The sequence below is a fragment of the Sciurus carolinensis genome, chromosome 7, assembly GCF_902686445.1.
Source record: "Sciurus carolinensis chromosome 7, mSciCar1.2, whole genome shotgun sequence".
Lineage (NCBI taxonomy): Eukaryota > Metazoa > Chordata > Mammalia > Rodentia > Sciuridae > Sciurus > Sciurus carolinensis.
The window spans coordinates 60779828-60796211 of NC_062219.1; the positions used below are offsets into that span (position 1 = coordinate 60779828).

At 33.6% G+C, this 16384-nt stretch overlaps 1 protein-coding gene across 4 annotated transcripts in view; it reads right to left on the reverse strand.

Annotated features, from left to right (window-relative positions):
• Positions 1-16384, reverse strand: part of Grik2 (glutamate ionotropic receptor kainate type subunit 2) — a 643508-nt gene that overhangs the window by 41851 nt on the left and 585273 nt on the right. The window lies entirely within an intron of this gene.

Here is a 16384-nt window from a genome sequence, read left to right on the forward strand (position 1 = left end):
TTGAAGAGACGAGGAGAATTTCTTACAAATAAGGTTACAAATAAGGATGACTCCATTTCCACTGAGACAATCTGGTTACCACAGAACCTCTTTTAGTCTGCCTAAAAACAAACAAAAATCTATCGCTCAGGCCTACTAACTAACTAAAAATCCCTGGACCAATAAAATTGAATAGATTTATAACCAACTGAAAATTCTCAGTAGGGCTTTACTAGAATTTCATTATTAACAAAAAGAAATGAATTTTGTTCAGAGGCACTAGTAAAGCATAAACATGAAAAAGGTTAGCATCTGCTTACTGAAAGCTCAACTCTGAAACCCTTATCTGTATTCAATTCTTTTTCAGATAGAAAAGAATAACTACTGATGTTATAAACACAAAGGGGATATTCATCATACTGATTGCATTGTCTATAAAAAGTCAAACCATTTTTAAACAAATAGATATGAATTTTTTTTCGAATTCATTGCTATGTGTGTGAAGTCATCAAAGTTATTTTAGCACTACTTCCACAAAAAGGAAGGCACACAACAATACGTGGAAAAAAATTATGACATTATTTGGGTGATTAAATCAGAAGAAATCCCTCATAATTTATTAGGGAAAATTAAACTGCAACAAGTGTTTTATAAAAACAAGGATAGCATTAGGACTAAGAGAGGGTTAGTAAAGCACACATTTGTTCTTCACTGAACTCTAAAACACGCTAAAAGATGAATAGCTTAACATCTAAAAGATGCAGTTAAAAGACTCCAACATAAGACTGACAGGAATACATATTTGAGAAACAATGATCTCGTGTTTTTTGTTGTTGTTTTTCAAGAAAAATAATGAACTATTGAGAATAGAAATGGTAAATGCAAATAATACATGAGGTTATGATGAAATTCTTATTTAGATCATTGTGGTCAATGATGAGAATTTCAGTCTCATTTTTCTTTTCAAATCGGTGTCAGAATGAAGATGGTGAAAATGGCTAGCAGAAGTTCATTTTCTTTACACAATAAAGCAAATTTTTCCTAATATATTGGATAAAATCCAAATTATAGCTCCACATATGAAGGTATGTTATATAAAGAAATAAAATTGGTACAGCTTTTTATTTAGCAACTAATAGTAGATAAACAAAATTCTACAAGTTATAATACACACAAAAAATTATAATTAAAGTTTCACACTCATTATTTGACAATTTTAAAACTAACATTTTCAAAGGATGATACTTTAAAATTATAACTAAATATAATGATACCAAACTCATGCAAAAGATTAAGAAAGTGTACATGTTATTTTTACCTATGGCTACAAAATTGCCTACTTTAATCTCCTTTGTTTTGTTTATAAGAACATCAGCAACAAATACATTCTGTTACTTTATTTTCATTTTATGATATACTCAAGCCATTGTTGAGTTCATTGAAATAAACTGCAGGATTAGCATTTTTGTTCCAAAGGGAAACATAATGATTACAATGTCATCAAACAGCATCATAAGCACTGTGAAGCCTAAACATCATTTACACAGCATAAACAATTTGAAGAAGATATTTATGTTTTATGCGGCTACATGAATGCATCCATTCTTAAATTTTGGTAGTCAAACCTTTTTAGTTCAAATAAACAACATTTTAGGAGTTATTTATTTTTGAAACATATACTGTACAATATTAAATTTAATTTGCCAAATAAAACTTTTACAGTTTATTTTTTCAATTAAAACTCTTGAAATATTTCACTCCAGAGATTTTTTTTTTTACTTCTCTGAGCACTTCCCAGAAAACACTATCCAAAATCATTTTTAAACTAATAATTTTCTATCTTCCATTGTTACTTCAGCATTTCTTGTTAATTGCTTTCAAGGATCTATTGTCTACAATTTTTTTTTTTTTTTTGTAGTTTCATTCATATTCCTGCCTGTCTGGAGAAGATATAAATGTTTTCTTATTCTGAACATTACCAAATGAGTCAATTTTAAGAAATTTGATGTTTTTTTGGTCACAAGTCAGCCGTCACTGAGTAAGTGGAGGTATACTTCTGACATTGTTTCTTTGTGGCTTGTTCACTTGTTCAAATATACTTTCTAATTTTACCCATTTACTTATTTGGATTGCCCAACTCTGACTATAAAACACAACTCTGTGCCAAAATAACATGGACTATAAGACTACAAGCTACTACTACTTTTGTAGACTGAGATGTGCTTGTGTTATGGGGCACAACTTAAGAATAGACTGATCACCACTGAGAAGTCCAAATTTGAAAGTCTTTATTAAGCTGGCCAGCTGACTGTCTCACACAATGCCCCCAAAAAATGGTTGTTGGGAGAACAGCTCCAACCACAGGGTTGTAGGGGTTCTTATATCAAAAATCATATCAATCATAAGGGTCTGTTGCTATGATTCAAAATTACAAACTAACATCATGAGATAGTTAACAGAGGGGGAAGTGGGTCAAAATGACCCTTAACTAGGTACAAACTAAAGAATGGTTGCTAACATCCACAGGATTACCTTTTACATGGTACGTTGGTTAAGAGCAATAGAGATCAAAAGAGAGCAATTTTTACTACATAGGAGTTGCCATTGTATATTATTAAACATGTCACACTAAGTAACTGATGATGGGTACAGAGGTGGGGTTCCCATGGGAGAAGTTTATTTCCTGCATAACATGGAGTCTCAGAGCAAAATGGAGTCTGTTTAGTCATTTCCCTTAGAGTCAGGCCTATAACATTCTCATGGAGTCAGATCTGTGATTCCATCACACTTGTGTGTGTGCATGTGTGGTATATGTGTGTGCAAGGTAACTGTTTGCTCTAGAACTCTACATGTGGGTTCAAGATACTAGAAAGAGGAAGTATTAGAATTTCAAAGATGGCTGTTTTCTGACTTGTATGACTACATGTTGTGTTAAATGAAATATACACTTCCAGTTTTTGTATCACTTAACCACTCTTGCACAAAGGCCAATCATATTTGTATGATCCACAATCATATTCCCCAGAAATTTCATATAAATCAAGGAAATTTTCAGAAACTCAGGTCTATTAAGTCATTTGTTACCTATTTTCACAGAAACATGGAAAAGAGAACTAATTCTTAAAATCTTTCAATAATTCTATTTCTATTATTTTAATAATGAAGGAATTGTAGTGAATCACAGGTTTAGAAACTCTGCATAGCCTGAATTTTACTGAAAACCTCATAATTTTTTCTAAGCCAGTCTTTTTTATTAGTGCACATTAATTATACAGAATAATGGGTTTCCTTGTGGTATGTTGTGCCTGGATAAAACATTTTTATCATTTCTACTCCCCCCTTAATTCCCTTACCCTTCCTTCACTCCTCCTCCTGACCCTAGTCCTCTAATAGTCTCTCTTCACCTTTCTTGTCTTTTATCCAGTTTCCAGATATTACATAAAACACGTGATACTTGTTTTTCTGAATCTGACTTATTCAACATGATGATCTTCAGTTTCTTACATTTAAAGATGATTTATAGAATATTGAAAAAAATATATTCAAACTAAAGTCTTTAGACCAAATACAAAGCTTAGAGTGTTTTGTTCTTTATAGACCTGACTGCTCATACATAGTTGATTACTTTCACTTACGTAACAGTTAACATAAATTCAGAGGAGAGTTGAGCTGAATCGAAGTAATGATCACTCTTCTACAGCTCTTATAGTTTAATTTATGCTTTTATGCAAGCTATTTAATCTCTCCAAATTTCAAACCACATAGTACTCGAATGATACCTGCCAGACTCACAGGGTTATTTTGAAGATTAAATAAGACAACATATGTAACCACACTATGCAGTAGTAAGGTGTTTTGCAATTTTAAATATTTTTATAATAAGAAAATAATACTATCAAATTCTCGTGTATTGTTTGTCTTTTAAAAAAAAAAAAAAAAATTCCCAAGTAGTCTCATGGTTAGGGTCCAGTGGAGAATGTCATGGCCCAGGTTCCTATTCTGGTTGGGGAACACTTGTTTTCATAGTAAAAATATTTAAAAAAACAAAACACAAACAAAAAAAATTCCAAGAATTCTCGCAAAGGTTGAACACACTGTCTCTCTTATGGCACAAAACTAGGATGAAATAGATTAGGAAAAGTTGTAATAGAAATATAATTTGGGCAGCTGGAAAATAGATAGATGAATTGTCATAGGCTAACCAACTTTTAGAATCCAACATCTTCCCCCACCACAAATTTCCGAAGATTGTCAGAATGAACATGGATCAAACAAAAGTAGACTTTACTGGAAAGATGCTTTAAAAACAGTTCAAGCATTAGAGCCTATTTCTGAGCAGCATGGTGACTGCACAAGTCCAGAGAGTCAGTGTACTGCACAGAGTTGAGCCCAGGGAGGCCATACTGAAACTGGAAATAATAAACTGAAATCTTAAACTATATAGACCATTCAGGCCTCTCTCAGGCCCTAGAAAAGCCTCCAGAAGAATAATAGATATTTTTTCTGTAAAATCTGAATAGCTCCAGATATGAAGTATTATTAATAACACTGACTAAAATAGAAGTTGATACCAGACTATTTCAAATTCTCTATAAATACAAAATCATTTATGTTTTATAATAATGTTATTAGGTAGACACTTTTGACTCATTTTACAATTGAAAAAACAAAACAAAAAAGATGCCAATAATTTGCCAAAAACCACATGGTTACTTAGTGGCCAAACCATAATTCAAACATAGGGTGATGATAGCTAGAGGGTCCACATTTTAAATAGTGCACTACCTTAACTCTACCAAAACACACATATAGTGGATTTCACAACTAAAAGATCCACTGAATACCTTGGAGTGCAGCTCAGTTTTTCAGACTTGAGTAAGAAACCAGGGCTGCAGTGACTCTTTTAAAAATCTATTAAATGGGATCAATTAGCTAAGGATAACATATTTGAGGAGACCCTCTAATATGAAATATAAAAGATAAAAAAAGGGAGATACAAATGTACTCAGAGAAGTAAATGATATAAATATGAAAATAAAAATGGATTATATTAAAAGAAATCACATTCAAAGAAAAATCATATTAAAATCTGATAGAAAAAGGGTTATTAAGCACTCCTAGATTCAATCACTGATACCAAAATAATAATAATAATAATAATAATAATAAAAAATATACTCTAGACTGAGAGAAAGCCCTTAAGAGATGCTACCCCAGAGAGGAGAGAAAGATGGTGGAGCAGAGGAAGGTGGTGATCCTGACCCCTCCACAGCCCAGAAAGAGGCAGAGAAGGAACAGCTGAGGTTGACAAAATACATGCTCTAAGACTCAATATTTGACAACCTGAGATCTAGAAAGACTTGAAGTTCATTACTGGAGCAGAAAATAAGGGCAGAGCTTGCTAACCTCAAACCCAAACCAGGTTGGGGTGAGGGGAAAGAGTCAACTGAGAGAGAGAGAGGACAAGCACATAAGTTCACTCACTTAAAACAGCTGGAGAAAGCAAAGCAGACTAAATAAAAATGTGACATGAGCAGTGGGGTCATTGGAGAAGAGCAGTTTAACTCAAATTTGGGACAGAAATTTATGCTAGGCATGACAGTCATTTCATGGAGACCACTGCTGGCTGGTGTTCAGAGAAGAAATTAAATCAACACCACATTTCCCCACCTTCAGATAGGAACAAGTATAACCAGACCCAACACCCTGCAGTGGGAAGTCTCAATAACCTTCCTAGAAGGAACCTGTAGAGGAATTACTAGTAGCAGAAAATCACTGCAATTCCTTCCCCTCACCACAAAGTAGTGGAGTAGATCAGACCCGGTCTGGTAAGTGCACACTGCACAGCCTCCATGGGAGCCCCAGTAGAGACCGAGCAGATGTTCACAATTCAAAGTCATAGGAAGTGCAAGTGCAGAATTGGGTGACAAGACCTTCTTGGTCCCTGGCAGGGGAGGATGACACCACCTGTGATTTGCAGACACAACAGGTGGGGGTTTGGAAACAGATGGGGCATCTGTAAAAGTTTTGGACAGCAGAGAGGGAAGGTGCTCCTGATTCATGGATGCAGGTAGTAGAAATTTAGACATGGGTGGAGTGGCTTCCTGTGTCCCAGCTAGCAAACTGGAGCAGCATCCACAGTTCACAACCTTGGGTAGTGAGACCTAGAACCCAGGGTAACTGGCTGAGTCTCTTTCCTAAAAGTAGGGACAGTGTCCTGGTGATTTGTGTCCATCAGTGGGAAGAATTCTGCACCATAGACCACCTACAGAGAAGCCACAATCACAAGTCCTATGCATGCAGACAGCTACCATGCTCTATGACAATTTGGAAAGATACCCTATAGAGGGGAGCAGGTGTGTGGTGATCTGTGGCAGTCAGAATGATGGCACAGAGCCAGGCACAGTACAGATAAGCTAATAGACACAGAACCACACCCTCCAAGCATCCGGCCTCAGTCCCCTAGGCTGACATAAGATAACCAGTTGGTGGGAAGTCTATAGCAACCAGGGAAGTGGTTCCTATGCCCCAGCACCTCTCAAGGAATCCAAAGCCAAAGAGTGATGGGCATCTTCTAAATATCCAAAATTCTGATGAAATCCAAACCAAGACTCAACAAGAATTTTCTTCACCTTGTCATGGTTTACTAAAAATAGCTCTAACATCAATTTGATTCTATAAATGCCATTCTTCATTTTGATTTGATAGTTGTTACTCTAGTAATCTATACTGTGCCCTTGAATAATTTGATGTATTTCTTTTAATATTTAAAATCATTATCGTTAATGATTTTTTGATTATCATTAATTGAAATTATAGTCATTAATGATTTTTTTGATTATCATTAATCAAAATCATTCTCTGCCATTTTGTTTTCCTAGCTCAAGTTTACACTTGGCTCCTCTTACTCCTTCTTTTCCCTCTTACATTACCTGTTACTCCTTTTAATTCACCACCCCCAACCATCTTTTACTTCTTTTAAACTTTGTTGTATTATTCTTTTCTGTTTTTTTTTTTTTCCTTATTTTTCTCCTTTGCCCATTTTCTCCTCTCCTTTTCAATCACTATATAATGTTGCAGTAATTTGACTGTATTTAATAACTAATTTTTCAACTTATTCCAGAACATTAGTACAACTTATCCCTGGATTAGAGGGATTGTAAAGAACAGAATGAACGAGTTTTTGTTGTTGTTTTTGTTAGTTTGCTTGTTTTCCTAAGGTTGGATAGTTCATGCCTTTGATTATACTTGGTAGGATTCAGTGTGTTCTCTCCAAGTGGTGCTGATGCTAGGAATAGCAAAGGACACACAATGAATGAAAATATCAATATCTGATATTTGCCCAATCTGAGGCTCTTAAGAGAGAGAAGCACACAAAATAGTCCCTTGTATAAAAGAAGTGATAATCATTCCAATAGATAGGTAGACATACAAACAGTAAAAAAAAAATAAGGAAATAAATAACCAAAATAGTCCACACTTCAACAAATGACCCTGTGGAAACCACAGTGGAGAAAATGTTGGATAAAGATTTAGAAAGTTCATACCAAAATGTTCGATGAGCTAAAAGGATGTATGGAATAAACTTAGAAAGTGCAGGAAGTAAAAGATCATTTTAATAAAAAGAGATTTTTGAAAAAGACCCAAATAGAAATCTTGGAACTAAAAGAATAGATAAATTGAGTTAAGAATTCAATACAAACATCACCAATAGAATACAGCATTTTGAAGATAGATTTTCAGGCCTTAAAGACAAAGTATATACTTTTCAAATTAAAGGCAACAATAAAGAAAAGTTAAGAGACTAGAATATTCAAGAAATCTGGTACAATATTGAGAGTCCAGATTTGAGAAATATTGGGATATAAAAAGGGTCTGAAATATTAACAGAAGGAATTCACAATCTCTTTAATGAAATAATATAAGAAAACTTTCCAAATCTTAGGAATGAGATGGAAATAATGATAGTAGAGTTAAACAGATAGTATTACCTAATGTACATATATGACTGCATGACCAATGTGATCCTACAATATGTATAATCAGAAAACTGAGAGAATACACTCCATTTATGGAAGATCTATCAAAGTGTATAAATGCATTCTACTGTCATGTATAACAAATTAGAACAAATAAAATAATTAAATATATATATACATATGTATATATATGCATATAGAACTCCAAATAGGCAAGATTCTAAAAATTCTCTACAAGACACAATATAATGAAAAATTCCTAATATGCAGAATAAGGATAGAATTTTAAAAACCACAAGAAAAAAAAACACAGGTCACATTTATATATAAACCAATTTGGAATTCAACTGATTTTTTAAACCCAGACCCTAAGAGCCAGGAAAGCTTAAAATAATACATACTGAGAAACAAAGGCAAACATATGCCAACCAAGGTTACTATATCCAGAAAATTATGCTTCAGAATTAAAAATGAAATAAAACTTCCATGATAAGCAGAAAACAAAAGAATTCATAACCACTAAGCCTGCACCACAAAACATACTTAATGAAATATTTTGTGCAGATGAAATGAAAACAGTCATAGGGATGAATTGTACAAGAATAGTTGTCAATTAAAGAAGAATTAATTCTGAATTAAGTATTAGATATAGATAAAAATAACAGAAAATAAAAATTATATTTCCAAACTCACATTAAATGTCTAATCTCTACAATTAAGAAACATAGATTCGGGCGGAATTGGATTAAGAAAATGACCCGGGCTGGGGAGATAGCTCAGTCAGTAGAGTGCGTGCCTTGCAAGCACAAGGCCATGGGTTTGATCCCCAGCACCAAAAAAAGAAAAAAGAAAACAAAAAACAAAACCCAACCGTAAATTATTTACAAATGACTCATCTTGCATACAATGATATCCACAGACTGAAGGCAAAAGGATGGGAAAATAGAACCTATAAGGAATCAGGGGTGGCTACTTTCTTATCAGACAAACTAGATTTCCAGCAAAAATTAATCAGAAGAGACAAAGAAGGTCACCTCATAGTGGTTAAGGGAATCATCCAACAAGATTTAATGACTGAAAATATTTATGCCCCAAACAATAGTGCATGTATTTACATAAAACAAACACATATCTTTATAAACAATTAAATAGACCTCACTACCATAATAGTGGGAGATTTCAACACAACTCTCTCAACTTTAGTGAGGTCACCTAGCATAAACTAAGTAAAGAGTCTTCAGAACTAAAATATACTGTTAATCAAATGGACCTAACACATATCTATAGAATATTTCATCCACTGAAAACTGACTTCATGAGTTCACCTTCTTAGCAGTACATGGAACATTCTCTAACATGGGCCATATATTAGGGTACAAATTACCTATTAGCAAATACAAAAAAAAAAAAGAGGTAATTTCTTATATCCTATCATATCATAATGGAATGAAATTAGAAATCAAAAAGAAGAGAAAAAATAGAAACCATTCCAACACCTGGAGATTAAATAATATACTTTAAAATGAAAAATGAATTTCTGAATGATTCAGAGGAGAAATATAAAAATTCTTATAAACAAATGAGAATAGCAATTTAATATATCAAAATCTCTGGGTCATTATGATAACAGTTCTAAGAGGAAAGGATATAGAACTAAGTTCTTATATTAAATACATAGAAAGATGCCAAATAAACAATCTAACATTACTACTCAAGGCCCTAGCAAAAATAGAACAAATACCAAAATCAGTAGAAGACAGGAAATAATTAAAATCAGAGCCAAAATCAATGAAATTGAGAATAAAAAAATATACAAAGGGTCAATAAAAGAATTTGTTCTTTGACAAAATAAATAAGATTGATAAACCCTTAGTCAAATTAATCAAATTAGGAAGAGAAAGAAGACCCCAAATAACAAAATAAGAGAGAGAAAAAACAGAGATATCACCACAGACACTACTGAAATCCAGAGGATTTGAAACTTCATATTTCAATAGGCTAGAAAACTTGAAGGTATTGACAAATTTCTAAAGTCATATGACCTTCCTAATTGAACCATAAAAATATAGAAAACTCAAACCAATATTAAGTAATAAAATTGAAACAGTAATTAAAAGCTTTCCAACAAGAAAAGTCTAGGACCAGAATTATTCCCAGCTGAGTTCTACTAGACCTTTAAAGAAGGACTAATGCCAATCCTCCTCAAATTATTTAACAAAATAGAAAAGAAGGGAACATTGCAAAATTCATTCTATGAAGCCAGTTATTACCCCAGTATCAAAATCAAATAAAGACACATTGGGAAAGAAAACTTCAGACCAATATCCTTGATGAAAATACATGCAAGAGTTCTTAATAAAATATGGCAAATCTCATTAAAAACATTAAGATGATAGTACATGGTAGGTTGGTTCAACATGTACAAATCAATAAATATAATTCACCATTTAAGTGGAATTAAGGGCAAGAATCACATGATCATCTTAATAGATATGAAAGAAATTGAATAAGACCTTAAAAGATGGAAAGACCTCCTGTGTTCTCGAATAGACAGAATTAATATTATCAAAAAGACTATACTACCTAAATCATTATATAGATGGAATACAATTCCTATCAAAATACAATGACATTCTTCACAGAACTAGAAAGAACAGTTATAAAATTCATTTGGGCCAGACATGGTGGCACACACCTGTCATCCTAGTGACTGGGGAGGCTGAGGCAAGAGGATCACAACTTCAAAGACAGCTCAGCAACTTAACAAGGCCCTAAGCCACTTAACAAGACTGTGTCTCAAAATTAAAAAAAAAAAAAAAATACAAAGGGCTGGGGATATGGCTCAGTGGTTAAGTGTCCCTTAGTTCAATCCCAGGTACCAAAAAAATAAAATAAGATGAAATAAAATAATATTCATTTGGTAAAATAAGAGATCCAGAATAACCTAAATAATCCTGAGCAAAAGGAGCAACGATTAAGACATCACAATACTGGATCTTAATTATACTAAAGAGCCATAGTAATAAAAACACCATGGTGGCACCAAGACATTTAAGATGAAGACCAGTGGAACAGAATAGAAGACACAGAGATAAATCCATATAGATACTTTCATCTGATACTTGAAAAAGGTGCCAAAAACAGACTTTGGAGAAATACAATCTTTTTTAAAAAAATGGTACTGGAATAACTGGGTATCCATATGCAGAAGAATGAAAATTGATCCCTCTCACCCTGCACAAACGGCAACTCAAAGCAGAAGGAGAACCTAGAAATTAGATGGGAAACTCTGCAACTACTAGGAGAAAATGTAGTCCCAACACTCCAACATACTGGAACAGGCATAGACTTCCTTAACAAGATTCCTAAAACACAAGAAATAAAATCAAGAATCAGTAAGAGGAATGCATCAAATTAAAAATTTCCTGCTTGGCCAAGGAAAGAATGTGAACTTGAAGAGAGCACCTACAGAAAGGGAGATTTTTGTCAGCTGTTCCTCTGAGAGGGAATTATTATATATAAAGAACTCTCAAAAAACTTAATAGCAAAAGACAAAATTAATAAATGGGCAAAAGAACTAAACAGACACTTCTCAAAGAAAAAATAAAAATGGCCAATAAATATATGAAAAAATGTTTAACTCCTCTGGCAGTTAGGGAAATGCAGATCAAAACTACATTAAGATTTTGTCTTTCAGTCAGAATGACAATTATCAATAATATAAATTACAATAAATGTTGGTGAGGATAGTGGGGGAAAGGTACACTCGTATATTATAGTTGGGACTACAAATTAATAAAACCACACTGGAAAGCAGTATGGAGAGTCCTCAAAACCTAGACATGAAAACACCATATAATCCAGTTATCCCACTTCTCAAGTCTATTTTCAAAAGATCTAAAATTAGCATGCAGAAAAATTCACAATAGCTAAGCTATGAAACCATCCTAGTTGTCAATCAACAGACAAACAGAAAAAGAAAATTTTAGAACTGGGGATATAGCTCAGTTGGTAGAGTGCTTGTCTTGCATACATAAGGCCTTGGGTTCAATCCCCAGCACCACAAAAAAAATAAAAAAGAAAAAGAAAATTTTAAATATATATATATATATTTAAATATATATGTACTATAGCGTTTTACTCAGTCATATAGTTGAATAAAATTATTTATGGCATTTGTTGGGAAACAGATAGAACTGGAGAACATCATGCTAAGTGAAATAAGCCAGATCTAGAAAGTCAAAAGTCAAGTGTTTTCTCTCATATGTAGAAGCTAGACCAAAATATGGAAAAAAAAAAAGAAGAAAGGAAGAGAAAAGAAAAGGTAGAAGAGGATATCATGAAAATAGAAGAGAGATCAGTGAATTAGAGGAAGGCCATTGAGGGGAAAGAGAAAAGGAAGAGGGATGGGAAAAGGGAAGAAAAGCAGAGTGGAATGAATCTGATTGACTTCCCTATGTACATATATGATATACCATGGCAAATTTTACCTTCATGCATATCCACAATGTACTCATTAAAAAAATATATTTAAAAAGGATGGGGATGCTACCCTGGACAAGAATTTGATGGATGGTATAACAGAAGGAAATACTCAGGCAGGGACACCAGAGTCAAGGAATATAGGGCTAGAAAATGATAGAGAAATAGATTAGGGTGACCATGGTGGCCTTGAGGTTTTCCTCAACTTTATAAACTTTAGACAAGCTCTTAACTGCCTCAAGGTTCCAGTTCTCAGACTGGTCCTAGTCTTCATAATTCATAGGGCCTTATAGTCTATATCTTTCTCCTCCCTTTTCTCAGATCATTTACTTTTGCAATCTTGTAGTTATAAATTCTTTGTCCCTTGGAAATGTAAATATTTTTAAAAACTTCTCCCAGTTTCACCATTCAGGATTTCTTTCTCAAGTACTTGGGGAATCATCTTCTGGAAATGCACTCATCAATGAAGAAAGGTCTCTACTTTCCAGTCTCTGCAGAATGGTAGGGGCCATTCACTGGATACCTTTACCCAAATTGTAAAACTACCTTCTGTTGAAAACAGGAGAAAGTTTATTTTTTCTTTGAATAGGCCAGTTAGCGAACACAAATTGTTACTATTCCCCAACCACACTCAGGTTTAAGACCTTTCCCACCCCTTTCTAAAATGTCTCATCCTCATCCTAAACTCTCTTCAGAGTTACAACAGAGTTGGGTCTCTTTTTCCCTGATTGTATGACTTTGAATATAGTCCTCCTTACCTGTTTAACTTTTCCCAGAGCAATTTTGTTTCATGGGACCAGTATTTTTTATTATGTGAAACATATTTGCTGAATTACTTTAAGGTGGTAGGCAAAATTATAGATAAAAACTAGGTTCCAGGTATCATAAGTACTTAACAAGCAAGAGCATCAAAGATACTTACCATAGAAGCAGTGAGAAGCCAAAGCGGGTTTGAAGCAGATTGGGGATGGGTGATGAAATCAAACTTACATTTTGAAGAGATCACTAAGGCTGCTATGTGGAGAATGGATCAGTGGTGACAAAGGTGGATACAGCTAAGACTGTTTAAGAGAACATAGCTTCAGTCCAGATAAGAAGCAATACTTGCCCTAGGGAGATGGTGATGGAGATGGGAAATATTTAGAAATCTGAGAGAGAGATATATATAGCGTGCATGTGCCTACCACCCCATATCGGTAAGTCATTTTTGGAACACAGAAAGCAGAAAGGGTTTAGATTAAACGAACCTGTGTTTTAAACTTGAGCTGCACTGAGAGAGAAAGCTAAAAGAAGGGCAAGTCTGGGGGTAAAGAGATCATAAGTTATGAATTAGAAGTGCTTGAGGAACATCCAAATGGATCTGTCATGAGAACTTAGGTATGTGAGGCTAAACTTCAATGGAGAAGTAAGAGCTAAAAAACAATGTAGCTTTTTGGATTCATGTTAGAAAGAGATGACAAATTTAGATGGAAGAGAACAAGAATAGAGGAGGAAATGAATCCTAGGATACAGTTATGTGAAATTGTGAATTTCAATGATTTAAATAAAAGGCAAAGTCTGTACATCAGACATAAAAAAGTGAACACAGATGAAGGAAGAAAACCTGAGAACTGTACTGCTACAAAAATCAAGGCAAGAGAATTTTCAGTGAGGCAGCTATCACTTAGAGTGATTTTGCTAAAACAAAAAACAAATGTAAAACAAAACTCAAACAAAAAGAACTTTGAATTTGGCAACAGAGGACTCCTTGATTATTAAGAATTAATAAAGCCAGGTATCATGGGCATGCCTATAATCCCAATGACTGAAGAGACTGAGACAGGAAGATCTCACAATTGAGGCCACCCTGGGAAACTTAGCAAGACCCTGTCTCAAAAGAAAAATAAAAAAGGAATGAGGGCATAGTTCAGTGGTAGAGGGCCCAGCATTCAATCCTTGTGCCCACCTGCCCAAACAAAATGTTATTTTGGAGGGAGTAAAGCACTTAGAAGTCACATTGAAGTGAATTCAGGAAGAATTTGGGGAACGTGTATTGAAGCCAGGAAGTAAAAAAGAAATCAAAAAGTAAGACTTTGAAGAAGAGGAGATCAAGACCAGCAGAGAGAATATTTTCATTCAGCTAAGATTTTCAGATTGAAGAGATTTGAACATGTTTAAATGCCAATGGGGAGACAGTTCAAAAGTAAAGAAGGGTTTAAAATGTCAGATAAAGAGAAAAATCAATAACAGAATTCCTTTGACTAACATCTTCCTATTTCCCTCTCTATCCCATCCTTGGTAACTACCATTCTACTGTCTATTTCCACAAGAATGACTTTTTTATCCTACAGACAAGTGAGATCATGTAGTATTTGTCTTTCTGTCTTGGGCATATGTCATTTAGCATGGTGACTGCGGTTACACTGTAGCTTTACTGTATTGTATACTTATAATTTGCTAATTAGATCTGAAATGTTTCTAACAAGGAAAAATATGAAAAATTATGGATATGTTTTCATTAGCTTGATTATGGTAATCATTTTTCAATGTAAACACATTTTATCAAAATTTCATGTCAGATACTATAAATACATGCAATTTTTATTTGTCAATTTTACTCCAATAAAGCTAGAAAAATGGTATGGATTTCCTAACAGTGTGGGTTTCAAGCAGAGTGAGTGAAGACTTAAAATATTCAACTGAATTGACCTCTGATTTCAAAATATTTACATTAAACATACATAATATTATACTTTTGCTGTAAAATCTATTATATTAGGAATATAATAAGAAAGAAAGCCTGGATAGATTTATTTTTAATAAAACAGAAACTTGTTGAATGTTCTTAAAATGGATTATAGAATCTTGAAGATTAAAGTCAGTAATAAATAAAGGCTGCACAAGTTAAATATAAAAATTAAAATGCACTTATGATTCATGATGGAGTGATTAAAATGAAGTTAATAATCAAATACTTTCACATCGAATGTGAAAGTCATGTACAAAATGACCCAGCAAAACGAAGACATAATAAGTTTTGGAATGAACTAAAGATTAGAAATGGAAGACTCTGACATGTTGAAAGAACCACTTGCAGTAAGTTTTGCTCAATTTCTTGTCACTAAGATTAGCCTCATTCAAGGAAGCAGCAGCTGATCACAGCCTAGGATCCAGATAAAATCACATTCGGGGACTAAGTGAACATTTGAAGGTCCTCTATGAATAGGGAGAAAGGAGGACGAAAACAAACTGGAGGAAAGACTCAGGACACACAGACCCAGCCTGGCCTGCTCATGGCTGATCCTAAATTTATTAGGAAAGACTTTCCAGAAGAATGCATTACCTAAAAGAAATATGAAGAATGAAAGACAGGTACTAAGCTAAGCACATCATACAATAATTCTCTGGAAGGAAAGAATGAGGTTATGACAAATTACAGCATAATAGAGAAACTGATATACCAAGTGTAGCCAAGTAAAAGATACATTGAATTACTGGGGGAAAACAGAGTACATATTGTTCTGCTCCTTTCTTTAAGAGATGAGAAAATGAAGGTTAGCCAATTTTTAAAAAAATTACCAGGGAAGATAGAATCTGTGATATGATTTTTCTACAGAATAGTTGTAATTTTATACAAACTAACATCTTCAGCAAAAATAAAAAGCGTTCCTAAAGATTATCTTTACATTTATATTGTACAAAGAAATTTAGACAGATTAATTTAAATCACATCTAAGAGATGTTGCATAAAATGCATATAGCACAGCAGTGTAAGGAAAAAGCATTTAAACCTTTTTGTAAATAAAATCATCTTATTTTCTCACTCAGCTTTTTTTCTCTCTCTCTTTTATTCTTCCTTTTCTTAAATCTGTCTCAGATTAATGACATTTCTGTTATTCTGGATGGAGTTGGGGTGTCAATGTTTAGCAGTGTTTATTTTATCAAAATGCTGAGGCTTATAAGCT